Here is a 23,128-nt window from a genome sequence, read left to right as displayed (position 1 = left end):
AATATTGAGATCTGACTCTAAGGGGTTTGCATACATTTTACTCTGCTTTTTTTTTTTTTTATGTGATTTTTGTTTCCTAAGGAATTCTGCTGTCTGTATTTAAAGTCAGATATCCTCTTAAGCAGTGATCCTTGCATCCTCTGAATGGAAGCATCCTGACCTGACCAGCTAAGCATTGCTTTCGGATGTTGTGGGGTTTTGCACTTTCTTCTCCTATTGCTCATTGCCCTGGAGGGAGAAAAGAGGGAAGAAACAACCAGAGAGGCACAGTTCATTTTATCTTCAGAAAAACTGTAGACATCTCTCCTGTCTGGCACATGCCAGAACAAAACATGCTGGAACAAAATCTCCCATGGTGTTACCGAAAATCGTAACGAAGAAAGGTCTCCAAACCAAATGATAGTTTAGAAAGCCAACGTTGGTAGCCCCCTCCTTTGCCTCCTGCATCTCCCTCCATTGTTAACTTGGAAAAGTGGAGAATCTGGGGTTTCTGCTTGAGGGGAAAATTGCTAATATCTCTTAAATGCTTCAGAAGTGAGTAAATGAGCAGGAGCTGTCTCAGTGTTATCACAAATACCGTACTCCTCTGCATCACCCGCTTTCTGATGGCCATCAACACGGGCATCCCCAGCTCCTGCATCTGTAAGCAGCTGTCAGATGGGAGCCTTTTGCCCCACACATCTTCCTCTTCCAGGGGCTGGGGGTGAGCAGCACACGGGATAACAGCCTGCTTCTCTGGCAGTTGCTACTTACTGTTCACACGGACTTCCCTACTGTGGCACCAAAAATTCAGTGTTTAAGCCCTGCTGAACATCATAGAAAAAATAATTTGTGCTTACACAAGTAAGGATTGTGTATGACAGGATACATAAATGATGGAATTAAGGTTTTACTGCGTCACACTTCTAAAAAATCGTTCTATTTCATCTATTAAGACAATATATTTTTATTTGCTCCGAACGAGTCTAAGGCTCTCTTATCTAGTAATACAGTTTAAGCAATCTTAAATTTAATGACCAAGTACATCTTTGGCAATCTAAGTGTCTAAGGATTGTATTTCTTTCTCTTCTTATCATCTAAAATTATAACTTACTTAAGAAAATGCAAAACAAAGGGGGCAGAACTAGCGTTATTACGTCTTTTACATAAGCTTGAATTACGTCAGGAGATTTGTGTAAAAAAAAGTCAAGTGTGATGATGGTTTATTATCATAACACATGCACTACAGAGGGAAATATATATCATTTAATGTGCCAGGTAATCTGTGAGAAGGGTTAATTATGTCAGTGTATTTTATATACTGTCAAGCTTCCTTTAAAGGGATATCTCCATCTCCTCTCCTCCTTTAAGGTAATTGTATCACACTGTGATCCTTAGAAGCACACTGAAAATACAATGGTTTAAAGGTAAAAAATAACATTATCTTTCAATATTATGACATAAAATGCATGTTGTTTGTTTATACTAGTTAATAATTTTTGTAGGTTTCCTCTCTGTTTTTGTTTCAGATTTTTAGTGCAGCTAATCTAAAAATAGTATGAAAACAGTATGAAAACTACTTCAGCTCTGTAGTTCCTCCATGTTGCATTCATATTGGAAATGAATGAATTTTTCTAAGTAATTCATTATACCAGGCACTTGAAAATTTTATTTTTATTTGGTATTATTTTGTCCTCCAAGGTAACATGACAGGATAACTGCCTTGCATAAAAACCAAGATCATCACTCTTTTTCACTGCCTATCAACCAGTTTGTGCTTAACCAAGCATTTATTTATTAGTTCTTAATGGTAAGGTCCACGAGGTTACTACACCTGAGAGAAAAAATCTGTAAGACAGGCTTTCTAATTAATCACTGGGAGGGTTCAAGAAGGTCTTGTTATTTCTGTGTACGGTAGAATTTATGTAGTCTGTTACAAGTGTTGATTGCTAAAACTACAGCTCATTTTTGTTTCTTCAGATCTGTAGTTCTTTTTCTGCTAAACTGTACCATTCTTGCCATTCTGTTTGTAAACACACACATAAGAAGGTGTGTACAGAGGGAGACAGGGCTAACTTGTTGCCTGTTTGCCCCTTGAGCATCTGGAAAAAAGAAAGACTGGTGAGAAAGAAAGGAAAAGGAAAAAGAAGAATATTTAGGGTGGCAATTTCAAACATGGATGGATTGAGGGGAGGAAGTGACAAAGTAAATAACCTGTGTGAAAGCAACAATCACTTAGTTTGCAAACAATGTAGAGTGAAAATCCTGCAAAATAATTCAAGATATCATTTACTCGGTATGTTACCTTATTTTGTCTAAAACGTCAGAATCTGGTAAACATGACCATTTAAAGAGACCTGCTAGATGGTGTCCTTCCTTTCACTTGGGCAGGGCAGAGCTCTTGCTGCTGGAATACAGGCACTCAAGACCCAGGAAAGCTGGAGAAAACTTCTGACCGCTCACAATATCCATGTCCTGAGATTCCCTATTAAAAATCCTTCTTTTGAAATCAAGGTCTGGAAATTAATCTCTGCCACACCAGCTTCCCCCCAGCTGAAGTACAGTCCAGTTTTAGAGAAGCTCGCCTGGCACCATGACCAGGAGGGATGGGGAAGCCAGAGGAGACATCTCGTTAGTCACCACTATCAGAACAGAGTAAAACTGGCCTTATGCATGTAATGTCTCTTTATTTCTAAGGAAATCGTTTGCAGCAAAGAGAGTAAGTAGAACACACGGAAAAAAATAGAGCTGAAGGATTATTTCCTTCCTTTACTTCTTCAGTGAAAACCAGAGTGCACATTTTAGAAGACTCTGAAGCCTGGGCCACTGTAATCTTTCTGTGCCTTGTTTTTGCCATCTGTTAAATACAGATACATTTCTCTATCTGGCTGTTTTGAGAAGAATTTATTAAAAAATCAGCTATATGGCTTTCTTCTGCCACTGGAAATCTCCATACAGCAAGCTGAAGAACTGCATTGCCAATGCTTTTGCAAGAAAGCAGTTTTAAGTCCCTTGACTGGATCCCCTTGTTCTGAGCTCCTCAAAGATGTATGCTTTTTCTTCCCATTTTCATCGATCAGTGTAGCTTTGCCCTTACCTATGTACAAACCTTCTTCCTTTTTCATGATGTTAGCATGTCACTCTTCTTTTGCCATCTTATCTACACACTTTCCTCCTATGCCTCTGGAGCTCTGTGAACTTCAGCCTCTTTTGAATAGGTTCTTCTTTTTGCAGAAGGATGTCCTCACCTCTTCTGCAGGTGATGTTTCCACAGGGAGAAGTAGCAAGGAAGCTTCTCCTTGTTTAGACTTTGGTCCCTGAGGTTTCCCTTGTTTCATCAGATCGCGGGAGGGAGCCTTCATACTCCTCAGTATCACCAAATGCCAGTCAGGACTTCCACGCTGGATTTCTGCATCCTTAAACAAAGCTACAGCTTGAATTGCTGGTGTTAATTTGAAATATATAGAGAAAAAGCCAAACTTTGCCACGTGTCTCTTTTTTACTCGTAAAAAATTCTTCCATAGCTGCATATTGCCTAGTTTGCTAGAACTGGACCTACAATTAAAAAAAAAATTAGTTAACGAATCATTATATACAGTTCAACAAAGGCTGTAAATAGGTAGGGATAGTTGCACATATTTATGCTGGATTTCAGGGTGGTCAAACACGGGAGCAGGTTGCCCAAAGATGCTGCGGACTTTCTGTCCTTGGAGGGGTTCAAGACTTCACTGGTCACAGACCCGAGCAACCTGATCTAGTTACACCTGTTTTGAGTGGGGGGTCGGACTAGATGACCTCTAGATGTCCCTTCCAACTTTGGCAGTGAATAGCAATGAATGTGTCCAGGCTCTGATGAAGAATGTTTGCGTACAGTATTGAGCAGCTTTAACCTATAGTACCTGGCTGAAGACTGGGGTCTTGTGAAAGTCCACCAGTCCAGTCCTCAACATAGGACAATAAAGAGATTTAGCAAACAATAAATCTCACACCAGAGTGACACCACTAGGAAGAATAAAAGGAGCAATGCTGTTAGTAAGATTGAGAAAGAGCAATGCTGTTGATAAAACTGAGAAATGGTAAAGCCGTTTGGGGTCAGAAGAGGGAGCGCGATGTAGAACCTCGAAGACTGGAGACTGTGTGTGATCTGAAAGAAGGAGGGTACTTCAGGGCAGTCCCGACATGAGTACTGATGGACCATCCCAATGCACTGGACAAAAGCCCAGTTTCCTGGTGCGTAAACAGGCACCCATGTCTGAAATTGGTAAAATGTAGTGACTAAAAGCTCGTTATGACTGGATGCTTGAGCTTCAGATTGGTTTTGACTAATAAGAACACAGGTCCTTTTCCCCTTCTAATAGCATCAATTAAATCAGATATAAGGTAATGTTACCCTAAGAGCCACTTGCATCAATCGTTAAATTGGAAAGTTACTATTTCCAGAAAAAAAAATTATTGCATACTAGAATAATATTTGGCATGTGACATTTCATGAAAATTGACTATTTTATGGGCAAGTTTGGGCTCAAGGTGGATGTAACACAGTAATGTTCAATTGTAACTAAAAGGCAACTGCTGTGCCCCCATCATTAAGCTGTAATTCTTACAAAAACTTCAATTCATTGGATTTTTAACCAGAACTTTTTTGTTTGATTTAAAGTACCATGTAGTTTCGTTATAGAAACTTCATTTAAATTTGGATTTAATTAGAAATGTTTTATAATTTTAATGAGTCTTAAAAGTCTTTTGATGAGCAGTCAGTGTAATTATGGTATTTAAAATGATTGGATAAATGCATACTTTATAATTTACCTTCCTCGCAACTGTGTTTTCATGCCGGTTATTTTTAACATGAAGAATTGTTTCATTTTGTGTCAGTTTATCCTCCTCTTCCTTCTACAAAATGTTTTATCTCTGAAATAAAATTAAATATGCATGATACTAGTAGTATTGGATAATATTGTAATAGCACAGTTAAAAATCAATCTCAGAGAGGAAAATTATTTTGGTTTTGTTAGAGAAGTGACTAAATTGATAATTTGTTATCCAGAAGTAAATTACAGACTAGCTCTGTCCTATATATGTTGCCTCTTTTGTGTTTGAGGAAATTACCTGCAAAATTGCTGCAGAAGACATGTTGCACTAGGTATTGTGCTATCAGCAATCTGCTTCACTACCACAACATAAAGAAAGAGAGAGGCTCAGCAAATTTAGGAAAATAAGGAGGTTATAGAACTAGCAGTTAAAAGGGAAAAAAAATGGGCTTTTTAATGCATCATGTACTTTATCACACAACCTACATGAAGACCACTAACTGTCACATGCTGAGCCTTACAATTCATTGTTTAGAAACAGTATACGTTAGCTCCTGCATGTCTAATAAATTGTTGTTACATTGCTTTTTTGTGTGTGTGGATATATTTTTATTAATGAAAACTGAGCTCATAGTAAGTCGAGTCTTTAATACAGAATAGATATGCTAATATTAGCGCAACCAGCCTAAAGAAAGCAGTGAACAGGGATTTTACATGTTGTTTCACAGGACTGCAATACCTCTCTGCAAATCAGTCAAATCTCTTCTGCTAGAGTGCTCCAGGAGGGTCGCATTTCCCCACAGTCCCCAGATCTTTGTATTTGCTTATTGAATGAGTACTTCAGGGAAAAAATACTTGACTATCATGTAACGCACATCAACAATTCCCGTTCCCTGATTTGATCTCCTTCGGCTTGTAGATTGCTGGCTATGAGGTAGCCGTGCCTGATCAGCGCACAGCTTTAGTGTCTTACCCAGAAAAGACTGTAAAGGAAGGGTAAACATGTAATGATGCTTGCTTGAAATACTCGCCTACATCCAGCAAATTGAGCTCATCGTTCCTAGGTTTATATGGATCTGCGTGTGGGTTTCCATCTTGCAGCATTAGCCAGCAGTTAATACAAACTCTGTTTTGTGTCAGCAATGCTAGGTTCAGCAATTTTCCTCCTCCTTTTGCAAAAGAATATGAAAATGTATCCACCACTATGTTGTTCATTCAGTGTCCATCTTTTAAGTGTGAGGAGAAACTTCACTTGCACTCCTGCTTTGCAAGTAGATACTTATATAATATCATATATGTACTGTCATCTTCATATCATATATTTGTACTGTCATATGAGAAGGCTTTTAATTTTTTAAATCTTAAGAATTAAAAGAAATCTTTTCATTTTTGTCATAGTATATGTCTATCGGACTTTTCTTATAAGTATTTAAACTTTTTATTTTGAACATAATTTATTACATAGTCAAGCAGTCTGGTTCTCAGCTTTCTACACAACTTTCCAGCAGGTGGTAATTCTATTTTGCCATGCACTGCTGTGTAATTGAGTAGTACCAAATATAGTTCTGGATGTGTTACTACAACTTTTTTTTTATGTTGACACACACGATTTTTAATACCATTTTTTCCATGAGCCCATTTAATTGTGGGTCTCTTAAACTTAATATGCTTAAAATAATATTCTTTTTGTGAAAAATTGGTATGAGTTTAAATCAAATTGTAGTCTACGATGACCTGCTATCTCCACAGTTGGTATGTCTGTCTAGCAAACACTGCCTTTTACATGCTTAACAGCTTTATGATCTGCCATACCATTTTTGAGATTGATAATACTAATCCAGAACCATCATGTAATTTTATTCTGGCTTAAACAAATAAATCTGTGCTGATTTATATCATTGATATAAAGCTTCTGTGAACATAGTTAAGATTAGAATATCAGAATCTGATAATTTCTTCCTTTATTTTCTTCCATACGTTTTAACAAAATGTTTTCTGTGAAAACAAGCTTTTAAACATTATTAACACCTTCTTAAATTTTTCTGGGAACTCCTTTACTCTTTTTATGTTTTTGTTTCATTCCACTTTCGATGTACATGGGTCTTGTTCTTTTTATCTTCATGCCTTCTTTTTTTGTGATTTCAGCTAGTTCCATGAGGTTGTAAAATGCTTTCAGTCTTAGAAATATTTTCGTCCTTGAAATAATCGCATAATTTACTTTTTCCGTTTACTTATCTTTCCATCTATTTAATATACTCCTCCAAGATAAACACTTCTAAATCTCTGTTCTAAGGTTTACCTGTTTGTGATTCTTTTTTTTATTAGCCCTTTACTTTATCTTCAGGTATTATGCTGACCCTTAAGCCAGTGTCCAACTTCTAAGACATTTAAATTACTCACTTAAGCACTTACTTATCCCAGTAATAGCCCAGTCTTCAGAGGTCTGTCTATTGAATAAATTCCACAAGAAAATCCCCTTATCCTTCACCGGTGGTGCGATATTGTGCAGGGAATAGTTGCACCTTGTTTCTCTGCAAGTGTAAATATTCCTAGTTTATAAATTTTTCAAGATAGCTCTGCTTGCAAATCTAGCAGCTTTGCTGAAAATAAAGGACCTGCTTAAGTGTGTCTGTTTCCATGTTTCTGCCTTTTCCTTTTTCCCATTTGGCAGTGTCACTGGTGCCGTCACTTCCATTTTGGCTCCTCGCAGCTATGAGCCCAAGTCACAGAACTAACAGCAATAGCCGTCGATTCGAGGAGGAGAGGAGCTTCTCTGCCGTTGGCGCAAGCATGGGCAAAACTTTTACCATGCAATATATGTAAACCTTACCTCTTCTATTTTGGCATGATGTCAATTTTATGAAGCTATTTAAAGGCATTTTACATAGACTCCACTGGGGTTTTTTTCTACAGATACTTGCGCAGTTTTAATCTCTTCCATGATACCTGTATCTCCTGGTCTTCTGGTAAATGTTCTATGTGGATTTTAGGGTGTGCAGCTTTACGGTGAAAAGAAGTTTCAAGGCAGAGAATGAAATTCTACAGAAATACCCTTTGTTTTTATTATTCACCTTTTATAAGAGAGAGGTCAGAGTCTTTTTGACAGGAGAATGTGTTTGTCTCTTTTCTGCAGTACCGCAGCTGGGTTTTAAACACTGATGCGATAAGCATGCATGCATCTGAGAAGCAGAATAGGGATGTTAAAAGATCGGTGGTGAGTACTATGTCAGGTAGAAGAAGTAGGTGTGGCATTTATTCAACTGCAATTTGTATGAGCATAGGATAGAAATGAGCCAGGCCTGCAGTCGTTTTGTGCTTGACCTCTCAAAGGTTCTTATGCTTATAAAAATCTTAATGTAGCTGTTAGAAGCACTTCACCTCCTCCTCTGAAGTGACTCAGTCACTAAAAAATGTTGTAAGCAGACAGAAAAAGCATGCTTTTACGCGGTGCCCACTTCTATCTTCATGGTTTCAGCCATATCTGTGGCTGCTTCAGATATTTCAGAAACAGAAAAGCTGCTGCTTGGGATGAAATAGACATTGCAAGTGCCAGCTGCAGCAGACACTGTAGGTTTTATGATCCTAAGGCTCTTTGTAATTTCTAAATCTATCATTCTTATTAAAAATACTGAATAATTAAAGCCATTTCAATAGATTTTCAACAATTTATTCTTTTAATATTTTATCCTAGAATAAAGTTCACATGATGCTCCACAAATATGTAGTAAGAATGCTGTTTGCCTTGAGCAGAAATATAGAAAGAATTAGAATTTCAAAAAAAGAGAGAAACATCGCACTAACTTTGGCTTCGTGGTCTCATTTATTGTAATATCCATCATTTCTTTATTTCTTTGGCAGCTCTTTATGCAGGAATTATTCTTTTTCTGAAAGCACTGAACTTTCTGCTGATTTTCGATTTTTAAAAATAAAAAGTGCATTACCAGGAGTTCAAATATGGCAATGAATTATTACATCTTTTAACTCTTTGCTACCTCAGATCTATCCTGATCAGGGTCGATCAAACGCTGTTGCTTAGTGTCATGTTTTCTGAAATGCGTAAGCAGATGCAGAGAAGTTAATAGGCTACGGATTCCTGTTTCAAATGCTGAAAATGGCATTAATTGATAGGCATTTTGCCAGATACTGTAGGCTCCACCTGTCTCTGCTTTTTTGGGCACCTTCCAAGTCTTCATATGTGATATCTGGATGATCTATAGATTTTATCATCGGCTTGATTTCGGTACGCTTGGCAGATAAAGGAGAGGAAATTATATTCCTGTCATGAGAAGATTTCTGAGATTTAAAAGATGTTCCCATCCCGCAGCAAGATGAAATCCAAACCTTTTAAAGTTCATCACGCAGAGACACAAAGCCAGGAACCTGGCAGGTGGGGATTTCACCGGTACATGGGAGACCCTTCCTCTGTCACTCTCGCATGTCTCCTGTGAGTCATTTGAATGAGAAAGATACAGACTGTCCCACAGTGACACTTTCTTCTCCTCTGTTAAGGAATTAATAAAATCCTTGCTGAATTGCTGTATTGCAGCCTGATAGTGCTGCACGTCTTCCCTCGTTCTCCCCATGTCCCTCACCAAGGTGGCAGAGTAGGGACACGAGCCTTGGTCCTGGCTGGCAAAGGCCAAACTGTTAAACTGTCTCAAGGTATTTTCTCCATTTCTTGCTTTGAAATGTGTTTTCTGTCTGAAAGTGATGTAAAAGCGGGTATACCTCCCTAAAAAATGTTCACCACATTGATGTAAAAGTTGTGAACATATGTCTCCATGAGTTTCCTGGTTGCAGAGAGATGCACATAATCCCAAGGAAGTTCCCAGTTCCAACAATCAGTGGGAATAAATATCATTTAGATGACAGCCACAACAAACCTGTGCAGTTCAACTGAATCTACATGTCTCAACCAAGTATTTGCATGGTGTTGCTGTTTTCTTGCATGTCTTTTTCTTCATCCGTCTCCTCCCTGCTTTGTGACTTCCACTCCTGACATCATATGTATCTTCTTACACAACAAGCTATAAAACTGCCTTTTTGCTTTATCTGTTGACTAATGCTATCCTTAGCTTATGTATGTACCCTACGAAACAATGCCAGCAGAAAGTTTGGCAAGTTATTTGCAAAATGTTATTCTCACTAGCCTGGTAGGCAGTTAATTAAATCTTCACTGCAGGAGATAGATAGATACAAAATTTATACTAGGTATATTGTGCTCAGACCGTTTAAGTTTCATCATATTATATTCATGTTTATTTTTTTCTTTTTGTACCACAAGGTTTTGGCTATTGCAACACTAAAAGATTAATGAAAAATAATGTAATAGGCCAATTCCTTTAGTATTTGTATTAAGTAGAGGAAAATTCCTCAATCACTGCTTGCATTAGTAAAGCCAATATTATAATTTAAATTATCCTACTGGATGAATTTGAAAACTAGAGCCTCCTAATCTTTAAAACAATATTTGCACAGTAGTATTTAACTTTCCAAAGAATGGAGGAGTGGAAAAAAGCCACAGTTTTTAAGACATTTCATCCTGTATAGTATTTCTGTTAATCAGCCCCCTATTTAGCAACTATTCTAAACAAAGATGTATCTTGAAATATAGTAAACACTAGTTACAGTTAAAAGATTTCCACATGTAAGCCTGTTGAGTGAATTAATTGATCAACACAATTTTAAAATTTATTTAATACATAGCTTTATGAAGTTAAATTTTTATAGATGCTTTCCTCAAGATCAGTTGTAGGTACCAGAGCTCAGCACACTGTTCTGTAGAGTCACCAGTCTTTGTAACAGGTCAAAACCAGATGAAATTTGCCTTTGTTTATTCATCTTTTTCCAGCTGACAACAGATTAAGGAGTGGACCTGAACTAAGCAGAGAAAGCAAAGTTCTTTGCCAGTTTATTCAGGGGAGCTATTGTGGAATTTCTTCTAGCTCTCTCCCTTACCTTGGTTGCGAGATGTTGGTCTGCAAGACTGATTTCGAATAGTTTCGGTCCTCTTTTTACTTGCCTTTCTCTTCCTAGCATTTGTGGCTTTCTCATTTCTGGATGTAAATATTAGTTACACTGATACAGACAATATTATCTTGCATGGAATGAACTGGGGAAAATTACTCCTTTTTAAGTTCCAAAGAAACACTTCATTTATTTATTTATTTAGCATTAACCTTTCTGTAAAGGGTTGCAATACAGCAGTGAAGGACCTGAATGAAGCATATTGTGGACAGAGATCCTGTTCATGTTTCTTCATCTCCTCCTCTGTATTCGTTTATTCACCTGTTTGCTAGCCTGAAATTGATTTGTTAGGCTATGTAGATTTTTATCTACAGATTATTTTATTGTTCTTTGAGATGGTATCTCTGCATCAATTGGTTGTTGCATTTTCAGTCTGGCCCTGGTAATCCTCAGGGAGAGTGAGACAGGGTTATACAACCAGTTACTAAGTTCTGAAAATAAAATAAGAAGCAGCTGCTAGGCTTCCAGGCTTGTTGAATTCAATTTTTTTGTATCTAACAATGGAAACCAGCCAATTTATCCCGGCCTTTCCACCTCTTATTTTGTTTTATTTTTGGTGTAGTCTTTCCCAATCTCTACCATTAAAGAATTCACCCTGGCTCAGTATTAGCCATTAATGTTCATGCCATTTAGTGCACAGTTTCCATGCAGTTGCCTTTCAAATATGTACTTCAGAGCTGAAAACAATGATTGTAGATTTTATTATATTAGACATCTATTTTCTATAGGAAAAGACATACAGGCACTACTCACATGCTGTTCTTTATTGGAGGGACCACATTTACCCTGCAAGAGTCAGACAGGGAAATGAAGTACTGAAGAGCAGTACGGATGTCTGATTTTGGCCGGTTTACTTCAGTATTTCAGCTATTACAAAAGTTATAATCACTTTGATTTTTCTACATAGGGACAAGTTTGCATGGATAAAGTAATGTAAAGGCAACGTCCTTCCTTTTCTCAGGGTACAAGTGACTCCCGTGAAGTGTTTAGACACCATTCCTATGGGCTCATCCAAAGCCTCGGGAAGTTAAAGGCGCTTCTGTTCACTATAGGAGCATTTGACGCATGGCAGAAGAACCATGAGCGTTGCTGTCTGAGGGAATTTTCCCCTACCAAAGCTATGAGCTGGGCACAAGTCCAGGGCACCCACGGAACACCATCTCCCACGCCACCAAGCCTGGGACACTTCCCTCATTGACGACACCTTCCCAGGGAGCCCTACTGAAAAGCACGTAGTCATGTCAGGAAATATACCTGCCAGGAGTGAAACAGGTGCATTCTGGTGGCAGCTGGATTATATTGAAACACACGTAGGCATCCTTTTAATACCAATACAAGATAATTATTTTATTTGTCTATGGCATTCGGATTATATTCCCTGTAACATGGTTTTGCTTGTGTACCATCTTGTGATATTCTGTATTGGATTGTTGTCAGCATTTTCCATAAGGCACTCTCTACTTTTAACATAGTGTATAAATGTACTATCTTCAAAGATTATTCAAATCGCAAGCTGAAGGTTTAGAATGTGTAAAATGCCAAAATTAAGGTCATCTGAGCAATTTAAAGCCTGCCCTCATCACTGCAGGTATGGCCTCCTTCACTCGAGCCAGCACCACGCGACCGTAACTGCGCCGCTTGCAGAACGGGGAGCAGCTCGCTCAGTGCTGTCGCTGGCATTTATCTACAACACGCTGTCATGCCACATAGAAATATCCTACGATACCATCTTTAGTTACATGAACGCATAGTAGTCAGAGTTAGATGCAGCTGCAGCATGCACAAGGAGGGACAACTATGCCATATGGGACAGTGCTAATGACGGGGCTAATGTTTCCTTTGGTGAGGCTGCCTGCTAGGATTTCTATAGGTGTGAAGGAGACATGGTGTTTGTGTGCCATCTGGGGTAGCTCCACATGGTACGGCGAAATACGATGAAATACATATACAAGGAGAGGCTGAGCGAGCTGTGACTGCTCAGCCTGGAGAAGAGGAGGTTCAGGGGACCTTATCCATGGGTATGGACACTTGATGGAGGGAGTAAAGGTGGTGGTCTCTTCTCAGTGGTGCCCGGTGGCAGAACCAGAGACAATGGGTGCAACAGGAATGCAGGAAATTCTGTCTAAAAGTAAGAAAAAAAATTTTTACTCCAAGGGTGGTCAAACTCTGGACCAGGTTGCCCAAGGAAGTAGAGTCTCTGTCCTTGGAGATACTCCAACGGGACATGGCCCTGAGCAACCTGCTCCAGGTGGCCCTGCTCTAGATGAACACCAACCTTAGACCCCTACAATACCCCAATAAGGGGCATGGCTGATCCTCACGGGAGACTGGGGGATCCTGGCCGCAGGCCAGGCAGGACTGATTTTTTCTTTGGTATGAACATGAAAGGACCTAAGATTTTTCAGCAGCCCATCATTTGCTGAAATTTGAATAAAGCCTTTTGGCAGCAATAAAAGTCAGCTTCCTGGCTCCCCTACGTGTTCTGCTTAGATTGCACATTTTTTCTGCAAGTTATGAACTGAGTGGCATTGTTCTAAAAGAAAGAAAATTAGTATTTTTTAAAAATTCAATGCATTAAGAGAAGTAGGGGATTGTATTACTCCCATAATAATCTGTGTTTTCAAAATATTCATCTTTCTATGCTATCGTAGTAGCCCCTTCTTAACAAACAGAGGAAGTTTCTTGTTGACAAAATATGAATTTTTTATATTCCTAAGCCACAAAGCTGTCAAATTATCAAATAAAATTTCTCAGCAGATATAACTTGTGTTTGTATTTATGGAACATACATATGCCACAGTAACCACATTTGAAAGCTTAATCCTTTAAAGTATTTACATTGGGTTTTCAAGATTCATTATGGAAAGCCTTTGTAAATTGAAATAAAAAGGGGAGGGGTGAAGAGAGGGAACAAGTAGTGCATGATGTGAAGCGTAGGATATTTTTAGTAGATGCATTTTTGGTTCCTAAGCTGTACCATGTAATCATATGCAGGTAAAACTTACATTCACTGAATGGAAATTTTGCCAGCACTGTGATCATAAGATACTTCTTTTTGTGAATTTGGGCCTCTTGATTTTCTTGAAAAATTATATTAATGCTCAAAATAATCAAATTAATTTCATGTGATGATTACCAAGTTTTTTAAAATTACTGAAAATACTAAATCCTTTGAATATTCACCTCCAAGCACTTAGCTTAGACATAGTGTCATTGATCCCATTCTTCCGTAAAATCTGTCCTCTTGAATGCCTGCATCATTACTCCCTTACTTGCATGAGTATACATATATATGTATGTGTATATATAGGTATGCTACATGTATATATATTTGAAGTATTATATGTATTTGCACAATCAAGCATACAGTGTTCTTAATTCAGAAAGCCAGATAAGAAACTTCATGCATGCACTAAAGGTTTTTGGGATAGTCTAAGGAAGAAATAAAAGAACGAGGACAGGGTACAATCTGCAGGCAATAAGCACATATGATCTTGGCACAATTTTTCTGTGAATGTCATTGTAAGAAATTATCCTCTGTGAATAAGCTTTGCTTAAGAATCTAAGCAGTTAGACTAAGAGAGAATGTGTTTTGGTCCAAATCTGCATAAGGCACAAGTCCAGCAAACTGAAGCTGTATAAATTATTGTTATTAGGGTTTGGGGGTTTTTTGTTTAACTTATTGAAAAAGCAGCAGCAAAAGATCAAAATGCTTTGTTTTAAACATAAAATACTTTACACATACTTGGTTACCTGAAAAGCTGAAAATACCAGTTTGGGTGGGAAAAAAAAATTGTGACATAAAAAAAAAAAATCCATATTGAAAAATTACTTTGGATAAAAAGTTGCATAATTTACTTATAAAACATTGAAACAAAATGCTTTCACACTGGATTTAAACTTACAAGGCTCAGCTTAATTAAAATTACTTGACAATGAACAGGTCATTTGAAATCTACCCTGTTATTCAAGATCTTTCAGCCAAAATTTCTCACCAATTAGGATTAAAAAAAAATGTATTTATTAAAATGCAAAGAGAGAGTGGCAGGCACCTTCTCCAAACCTGCCAACTCAGGGAATGTGCCAGCATTCACTTTATCTTGCCAAAGCATTATAGTTCTGGGATCCTGCTGATACATGTATGTCTCTATAGGCCTTTTATTCTTTATGCATTCCAGCATGTAATTCAGCCCAGAATCCACTTGGATGCAATAAGTCCCTGAATAAGAAGACACCTACTCCATGACTGACAGCGAAGTGGTGGAAAGCCAGTAGGACAAGGCCTGGGGCACAAGAAGCTTTTTGGGGATTCAGATGCCTTAGTCCAAGAGGAATATTAGTGGATTAGGTCAGTGTGGAAGAGAACTGTTAGAAGTTTGTGATCTCTCTCTTTTGTATCGCTTTCTCGCTTTAGGATTTATGGAAACAAAAATCCCAGGTTGCTCTTGGGAGTAAGTATCTATGTGCCTGAAACTTCGGGTTTCATTTCACTCTAGTTGTGTTCATCTACTGCCAGCTTGCCACCCTCAGAAGTGTATATAATTAGTCTTCCATTAATTGTTTAGTACATTCCCTTTTCCCTATCAGTCTGTATTATTATCATGAATTAATTAGAAGTGTCATATGTATACATACATGCATACACATATATATGTTTTCTCACCCAACTTGGAAACACTTGTCAAACCTTTATTAAGAGCATCTTCCCATTTTTTGAGACACTAACTACGACATCAACATTGCCATGTAAATTATGTTGGACCTAGAGGAGCAGTATACAAGTTCTGTATGAAACAAGAAGTCTCAGAAAACTAAAAATAAAATTAAAGAGGCATCCTGCTGCCGCAGAAACCTAACAAACTGGACTATCTTCAGAATAAGATATGGTGACAGCTTCAACAGAGCTGGGTCACTAGGAGCCTAATTCTCTCAAATGTCCATTATTTAAAGCTACACAGTCAAGAAAGAGTTGTAAGAATGCACTGAAAAATAGAAATTTAACTTAATGATTTTTTAAAAAAAAACAACTGAAATGTTGAGGATCTAGATCTTTCCAGTTTTCTGCTGTGTTAGAATTGTGAATGAAAAAGGTTAAATTAAAAAAAGATCTAAGAGAAAGCTTCATCCTGTGGCAATATGTTCTCGCTGTCTGCAGCTCATGGCTTGGTGTCTCTGAGGCTTGATTCACCATTTCTCAAAGATGTGGGACAGCAAACACCTATAACAGGGAGGCTGGGTAAATACTACCTCTCCTTTCTTATTGCAGCTGGAAAGTTTCTAAAATTTTTGCTGTGCGTCTTCCGCTGCCCTTGACAACATCCTTCCTAGCTGTGTTCTTGCCCTGGAAAAGGGTCTTTCATCATTTTATTCCAACACTTGTGAAGTTTCTATTTCAGTTCAAAACTTGTTAAACAGCCTTCTAATGTCTTAACTTCATAGCTGGGACAGGTTAACCTGTGAGTCAGAGCTCTATTCTCTTCTCTTCTCTTCTCATGACACACTTTCTAAAATGTTTCCCAGGTACTGATTCCTTCAGTACATTGAAATACTGTCTCTTCTTTTGGTTTGCTCTTTGGAAGTAGGAGCATAACTCTGTTGATCCCTTATAGCTGTGTCTTTCTTTAATTTTTTTTCCCTCGCTCCCATTCTTGTGGCGTCTAGATAATTAAAAACATAAATAATAATTCTCATAGCATCTTCCTCCATATCCTCTGGGAAATAAATGAATTTATTTTATTGATTCGGAAACTTCTGGGAGGGCATTTTTCATGGTGTTTGTGTGTATGTAAGAGAGAGGAATTTGGCAAAACTGCACTGAAATTTTCAGGTTTGATTTATTTCTGAATATGATGAATGAAACTGATTTTCACAGAGATTGTCCTGAAAGCAATGTAACTTTCCACTACAGGGCGATATTGTTTATTTTGGATGAAGAAAGACAAGTGAACTCTTTTGCATTAGGCAGACACAGAGACGTTGTCCCAGTTGGTGTGATTTCAGGGTGAATATCACTGCCAGAACCTTTACATGCATCACATTGTTCCTCTGGGTCTTGTTCAATAGTGCAGTAGTTGTGTATTTGATGGCTGCCCGCCCCCCTCTTTTTTTTATGTATGTATGTCCTTCAGGGGAGTATGTGTTTAGTAGATGGATTAAAGAGAGATTAAAAAATCTGAGAAGATTACTACACAAAGGACTGAAACAAAGCAGACATTTTGTGAACAGTTAATATTCAAGGAGTTAAAATGTTAGTCACAGTCTTAAATAAATTATTTTAACCAAATGCAATCTGATTAAACTACCAGAGACTTCCCTTTTAATTTCCTACTACCATTAGAAAAACAAAACATTGCCCCACATAGAAACTGAAAGATTTTTCAGGACTTGAGATTATGGACAAACATTGGATTTAGCTGGCTGTCTAACATAGATGTAAAATGCATTTCATGGTTTATGATTTCTCATGTTACAAAAAGTGCGTTTACAACTGAAATATGAAGTGAAACTTACAGGGATATATATTCTTCTATTACTTAAAAACGGCAAGCAAGATACCAGCTGCTGAGATTTCTTGTCTCGTGGTGAAGTATAACGTGCTAGACATTGATAAAACAATTGTTTCACTGCCTGCAAGAGCTTAATCCACAGCTGTGTCTCTCCTGAACTTCAGGAATCAAAAAGGTAATTCATTAAAAAAATGCTCCATGAGCTGGTAGTGAGATGAAACTATATTTTATTTAACTGCATGATTTCTCTACCCATTGCAGCTCAGTGTAGAGAAAGCTCCTGACTTTATTGGCAGTATTCTAATACATTTAAATGTGTAAGTTTATTGTGGACTAAAATAAACATTTACATGTGAATTTAAATTTAAATTTATTGATTTATCATAAGAAATCTCAAAAGCTATACAAAAATACCAAATTCCCCACATTTTCCATCACAGGTATAAATATGCCAGTATAATCCGGTACGAAGGGATAATAGTTGTTTCAACCAACACTGTTTGAATTCAGTAAAGGTCCTGCACAGGCATGAGAATAGGATGTGTGATGATGGTTTATAACTAGTGTGGAGGTTGCAAAAGGCAAAAACAAAACACCAAAACACCTGTCTCTGCTTCATGCCTGCTTTGTCACTTCCCTCTTTCTCTGTCAAGGGCTGGCAAAGAATGGTCAGTCTCAACTTCATCAGGCTGCTAATGATATTTATCTATTCTACAAGGAGAAAACATAAGGACAAGTATGAAGACCTCTTTTGGAGAAAATACAATTAAACATTTCACGTCTGCTCGAGTTTAAAAGGCTACAGAAAGTAACTGCACATGAAAAATACTCTTTGAACAGAAAGGGGCCCCAGGACCAACTGAACCGGGAGGGCTCCACAGCTGCAAGCACGCGATGTAAGAGAATATGCCACAGCTGGCAGCGCGTATTAGGGTTAAGTCCGTTGCAGAAAATCTGCACCTATTAAACAATGGGATGAATTTCATCTCAATTTCACAAGATTGCATCAATTAGTTGTTTATCCACAAACTATTGCTTTCTTTTGCCTCCTTCAGTTTATAGTGTTATTTATAAATGAATGCATTTGACAGAAGTTTGAAAATTAGGGCAAAACAGTTTATTGAAGAAATTGAAGGTGAATATGTGGACAGTATTTTCATGTAAATTACTTTAAATGACTCTTAAATCACATAAAGATAAAAGGGAATGTAAGTTAAGTTTAAGCACCTTTTTTGTGTTCTTTTCCCACTCTTGCCTTCTTATGTAATACTTGGCAAAAAAAGACCTTCTCTACTTGTGCTGTTTTTATCAAAATTCCTCTCGAAAATAGTGTGTCTGTAAAGCTTTCCAGTGGTAATTCACCACATTAAAAATAGATAAGCTTAAGAGCTTGCGGTGCTTGAAGTCTGAATATTTACCCATGTTAGGATGTTTGAATGGCACGGTCTGTGTCTGATTTAGATTAGATGTGAATTATGTCATCTCCTTAGCTCAGTATCAAATACATTGCTATTTCTTGATACATAGCAACTATTGAGTCTACCTATTATTCAATATGGAAATGCATCTTTTCAGCCATCTAATGTCCAGCTATACAGTTACTGCTTCATCATTTGCCAACACTTCCCTACAAGAGGACCCGAGATACTAGCTTTTCCATAGGAAATAACAATGGTGTCATTGGTTTTTTTTTTTTTTCCTCCTTCCATAGAGTTATGTGTGATATAACATTTTTCAAGACATTAAGAAATGTAATAGATATCAAAACACATACAAAATTAGCCATACATAAAATACCACTATAAAATTATATTAGGGTGACCCTTTCTGTAGACTGTTCATTTTTCATACATTTATTTGTATAAGCTTTAGAAAAGGGCATGGTTAGTCTCTCAAATAATACAAATAAGGAGATTTTTCAAAATTCGAAATACATCTGAGTTGAAAATTATTCTTATATTTTATTTCAATTTTGTTCATGTTTATTCTTGCTTGTAACTTTTCGCATAATTTTTTCCATCTAATCTTTACACACTTGTTATAACTAATGAACTGTAATAAACAAACTTAGTAACTCATCAAAGAGTGTATATAAAGTAAACTTCTTAATGAAACTTCTTAAAATGTGGCAGTCTGCTAAAGGTGAAATCTGTGTCACTTTTAGTAATCCCTATACACATACTACAGTATGTGTTTTATTTCTGATTTAATATACTACTGCTTTAGTATCAACTGCATATACTTCCTTTTGACCTGTAACAAGCACCTAAATGAAATATATAGTCCCTGTTATGGTTTTAAAAAAGTGCCTTCATAGGAAAATATCTACAATTTACAAAAGATATGCAATACTGCAACAGAAAATCAAAGCAACAAGTGTGTCGCCATGTATTAAATCCAGCCCTGCTAAAACGTCCATCATGCTTTTTTACATGTGCACAGAAGATTTTTCTCTGCACCTTTGCAAACACATTTACGGTTTCTTTACCCTTTATCATTCAGCATAGTGGAGAGACAAAAGTATCACAAAACATAGTCCTGTATACCCACTTATATAAATGGATGTATTGATCCTAATTATAAGCAAGGATAGCAGATGGATACTTTGCTAAGGAAACCTGAGCTGGAATCACTGGATCTTCCTGGGGCACTGAATACTTCTCCCCTTGCACTTTGTTAGCATGGGGATGTGCAAGCCAAGACTTCTTCCTCTCTTGCCTCTTACTTAGGAGGAGAAACAGAAACCCTCCCAGTGCTAGTTATCCTCTTTGACCTCATGATCTAAGGTCTAGGCTGACCAGCAGAAAACTTCAGTGATTCCTGTATTTATCTGTGCTGACGTGTTTTGCTGTATCCATCTGAAAAATATACTGCTATGGTTTTTTTCCTTCATTAGCCTCATGCAGCACAGAAAGGAACAGCATACAGAGACAAGTTTTTAGGCAATTCACTTCAGGTGCACACAGTATGTCATCTACATTATTTGATATTTCAGCATATTTTGAAAACATACTTCATACTTCATACTTCTGTAAGTACACAAGTAGCATTGGCCTGAAAATGTACAACGCTACCCTATAGATGCAAAGGTGATGGCATTTTATTCTAAACTTATGCTTTCTTTTAAATATGAAGAATATACTGAAAGTTGGGTTTTCTGGACGCTCGGACTCATATTATCATGGTTATATGAACTCTAAGCAAAATGTAGATCGTGGTATTATGGATTGATTCAAATAATTCCAGTACCCTTTTAAAATGCTGATTTTTATTTAATCGTCCAAGATATAGCCAAACTAAAATAAAATATATGCCACCTATGTATTTGGAAATTTTCTCTAAGAACTACGTTACTAATATTTTGAAACAACAGAGGTGTGCAGATTGGCTGTTCAACTGATGAAGCTTGCATTTTGAAAGTAATTCATGATGGTAATTTCATTCACATTCACATTGCTTGAACTGGCTCGTTGGATTTGTACCAATTACTATTGCCAAAACAATTGTCACACATTTTAGATATGCTAGTAAAAACATGTTCCGTTTTGGACAAATTTTTGAATAGTAAGTGTTGACTCTTTTTCCACTTGAACACAAACACCTGATTCCTCATCCCATTTAGAACAGCAAAGATATATGTTGTGGCCCTCTTGCTTACTGTCCAGTAGCCTTTTAAAAAACAGTACTGACCCCAGACTTTAAGCATAAGAGTGGAAAAATTTCTAAATTAGATGAGGGACCAGGTGTTTGTCAAGCTCATTTCATAGATCTTTAATTCATGGATACGGTTAAGCAAATGCATAGAAGACATTCTTATCCTCATTGGACCTGCTTAAATGCTTTAAAAATAGACTACTTTTTCATAAAATGATAATGTAATGTATTAGTAATAACTTGTTATAAAGTGAACACTAAAGAATGTCCAAACTGGATGACATTGAAGATTTTTACCAACTCTAACGTTTAAGATTCAATGAAATGTGCTGACAAGTATGAAGTCACTATCTTTAAAAGGAATCTGCTGATTTATTGTTAAGCTTCCATTAGCCAAGACTGCTAGATTTCTGTGTTATACCTCCAGCGATAACTGTTTTGAATGTATTCCATTTAGCGTTTTCAGTTGTCGTCCTTCTAAGCAAACAGCTCCTCTACTTAAAAATATGCAACAAATCAAATTAATTAAAATGAATCCATTCGACTGGTAAAGTGGTGTTTCAGAATGATGCTGAGGACCATAAATTCAAATTAAGGCTTGGACGACTTTGTCCTAGGTTTGAAGAGGCTCCTTGGTACATTAGCACAAGGAAAAAGGGAAACCAGTCACCCTGTTTAACAGCATTCACCTGGGATGCCTGCAAAAGTAAATGTGCTGAGGGCTCGTGTAGCCAGATTTTATAAACATACCATAAACCAGAGAATGAAGCAGACAGACATAATAGCAATTAATTGTATCTAATGTTAATATTCAGATAAGGTTAAGTATGATAGTAGTCATATATGAGTGGAGTAAAAGGAAGTTAATTATTGCAAAACTTTGATCATGGACATACAGTGTTTATAATTTTATCCATAGTGTGCTTTACTGACAACCCACAGGCACTAATGTGGGTTGTCAGATTCAGTTTTTAAGGTAAAGGTATGATGGGTATATGCTAATTTATACATGTTTATTGAATATATTTTTCCTAACTGGATTTTAACGATCAGGTTGTACTACAGAGCACTCGTTCTTTTTCTCGTTTTAGTAAGCTTTTCAATACAGCTACAAAAAGTGCACACCATGCTCTATTGCCAATAACGATTGTCCTCTTTTTGCAAATATGATGAATGCAATATACTTTTCCCACCATTCTCTATTATATTATTTGATTTATTCACCAATCTGAACTTCTATGTGGCTTCTGGTTTTTGCAGTCTGAATTGAGGACCTAACAGTGTGGGGACAGGATTACAGGGTGCTCCTGACATTAGTTTCCTAAAAGCAGTCTTCGTTCTGCTGCTGCTCTACATGTCTCCTACTTTACAGGATCATCCTGTGGCTCATTTATAATCTAGTGGATTTAATACTTGAAAATACGATTTCTGTATTCAGTATTCATGCTTTACCTTTTGTCTTCAGCTGTTCTGAACTGTGAGCCTACACTTTATTATCTACTTAAAACAGAAAGAGATTAATATTAAAGGGATATCAAACTCTTAAACAACCACAAAATCTGTAAAAGAGATAGAGCCACATTACTGAGCATTATGTAGGCATCATTAGAATGATACGAAGTTTAGCTGACTATCTATCGGCACTATTTCTGCCTTTATTATCCTGATTTTCTACAGTGGAATACTGTGTGACTCTTAAGGTTTTATATTTAATTAACTACTAAAGGAAAGCAAAATCACCTTCATATTCTTTTACTTTTTCAGTTTTAATGGTATTAGGACTTTATCCTAAACTAGAATTGAGTATTCACATGGAGAAAGGCAAGGATCTGATATGCTGTTTATTTCTTGGTGTGACAGGTATACCTGCTGGTTAAAGAAACAAAGAGCCAGTCAGTTTTGTAATATAGTATTGTCACTGCAAGAGAATGATGACCATTCACATTAAATATTTGGGTTGGATATCATGTGGTGTTTGATTTTTCACTGCAAACTTACAGAGCGTTGAGAGCACCTGCTTAACTTCCAAAAGGCTTGTTAGCTCTTCCACTTTTTCTCTGCTAGCTTTACAAGGCTTCCATCTCTACCAACGTGTGTGATTGATTGATATAAAACAGAAAAATAAAGTACTATCACAATAAATAGAAGTAA

The 23,128-nt window shown here is 37.1% G+C and overlaps 1 protein-coding gene across 1 annotated transcript in view; it reads left to right on the top strand.

Annotated features, from left to right (window-relative positions):
• KIAA0825 (KIAA0825 ortholog) overlaps positions 1–23,128 on the top strand; it is a 210,175-nt gene that overhangs the window by 186,702 nt on the left and 345 nt on the right. The gene's annotated exons all lie outside the window — the stretch shown is intronic.

Source organism: Gavia stellata, chromosome Z, assembly GCF_030936135.1.
Source record: "Gavia stellata isolate bGavSte3 chromosome Z, bGavSte3.hap2, whole genome shotgun sequence".
Taxonomy (NCBI): domain Eukaryota; kingdom Metazoa; phylum Chordata; class Aves; order Gaviiformes; family Gaviidae; genus Gavia; species Gavia stellata.
The sequence above is the reverse complement of the archived record's forward strand: the minus strand, read 5'-3'. Positions and strand labels throughout refer to the sequence as shown.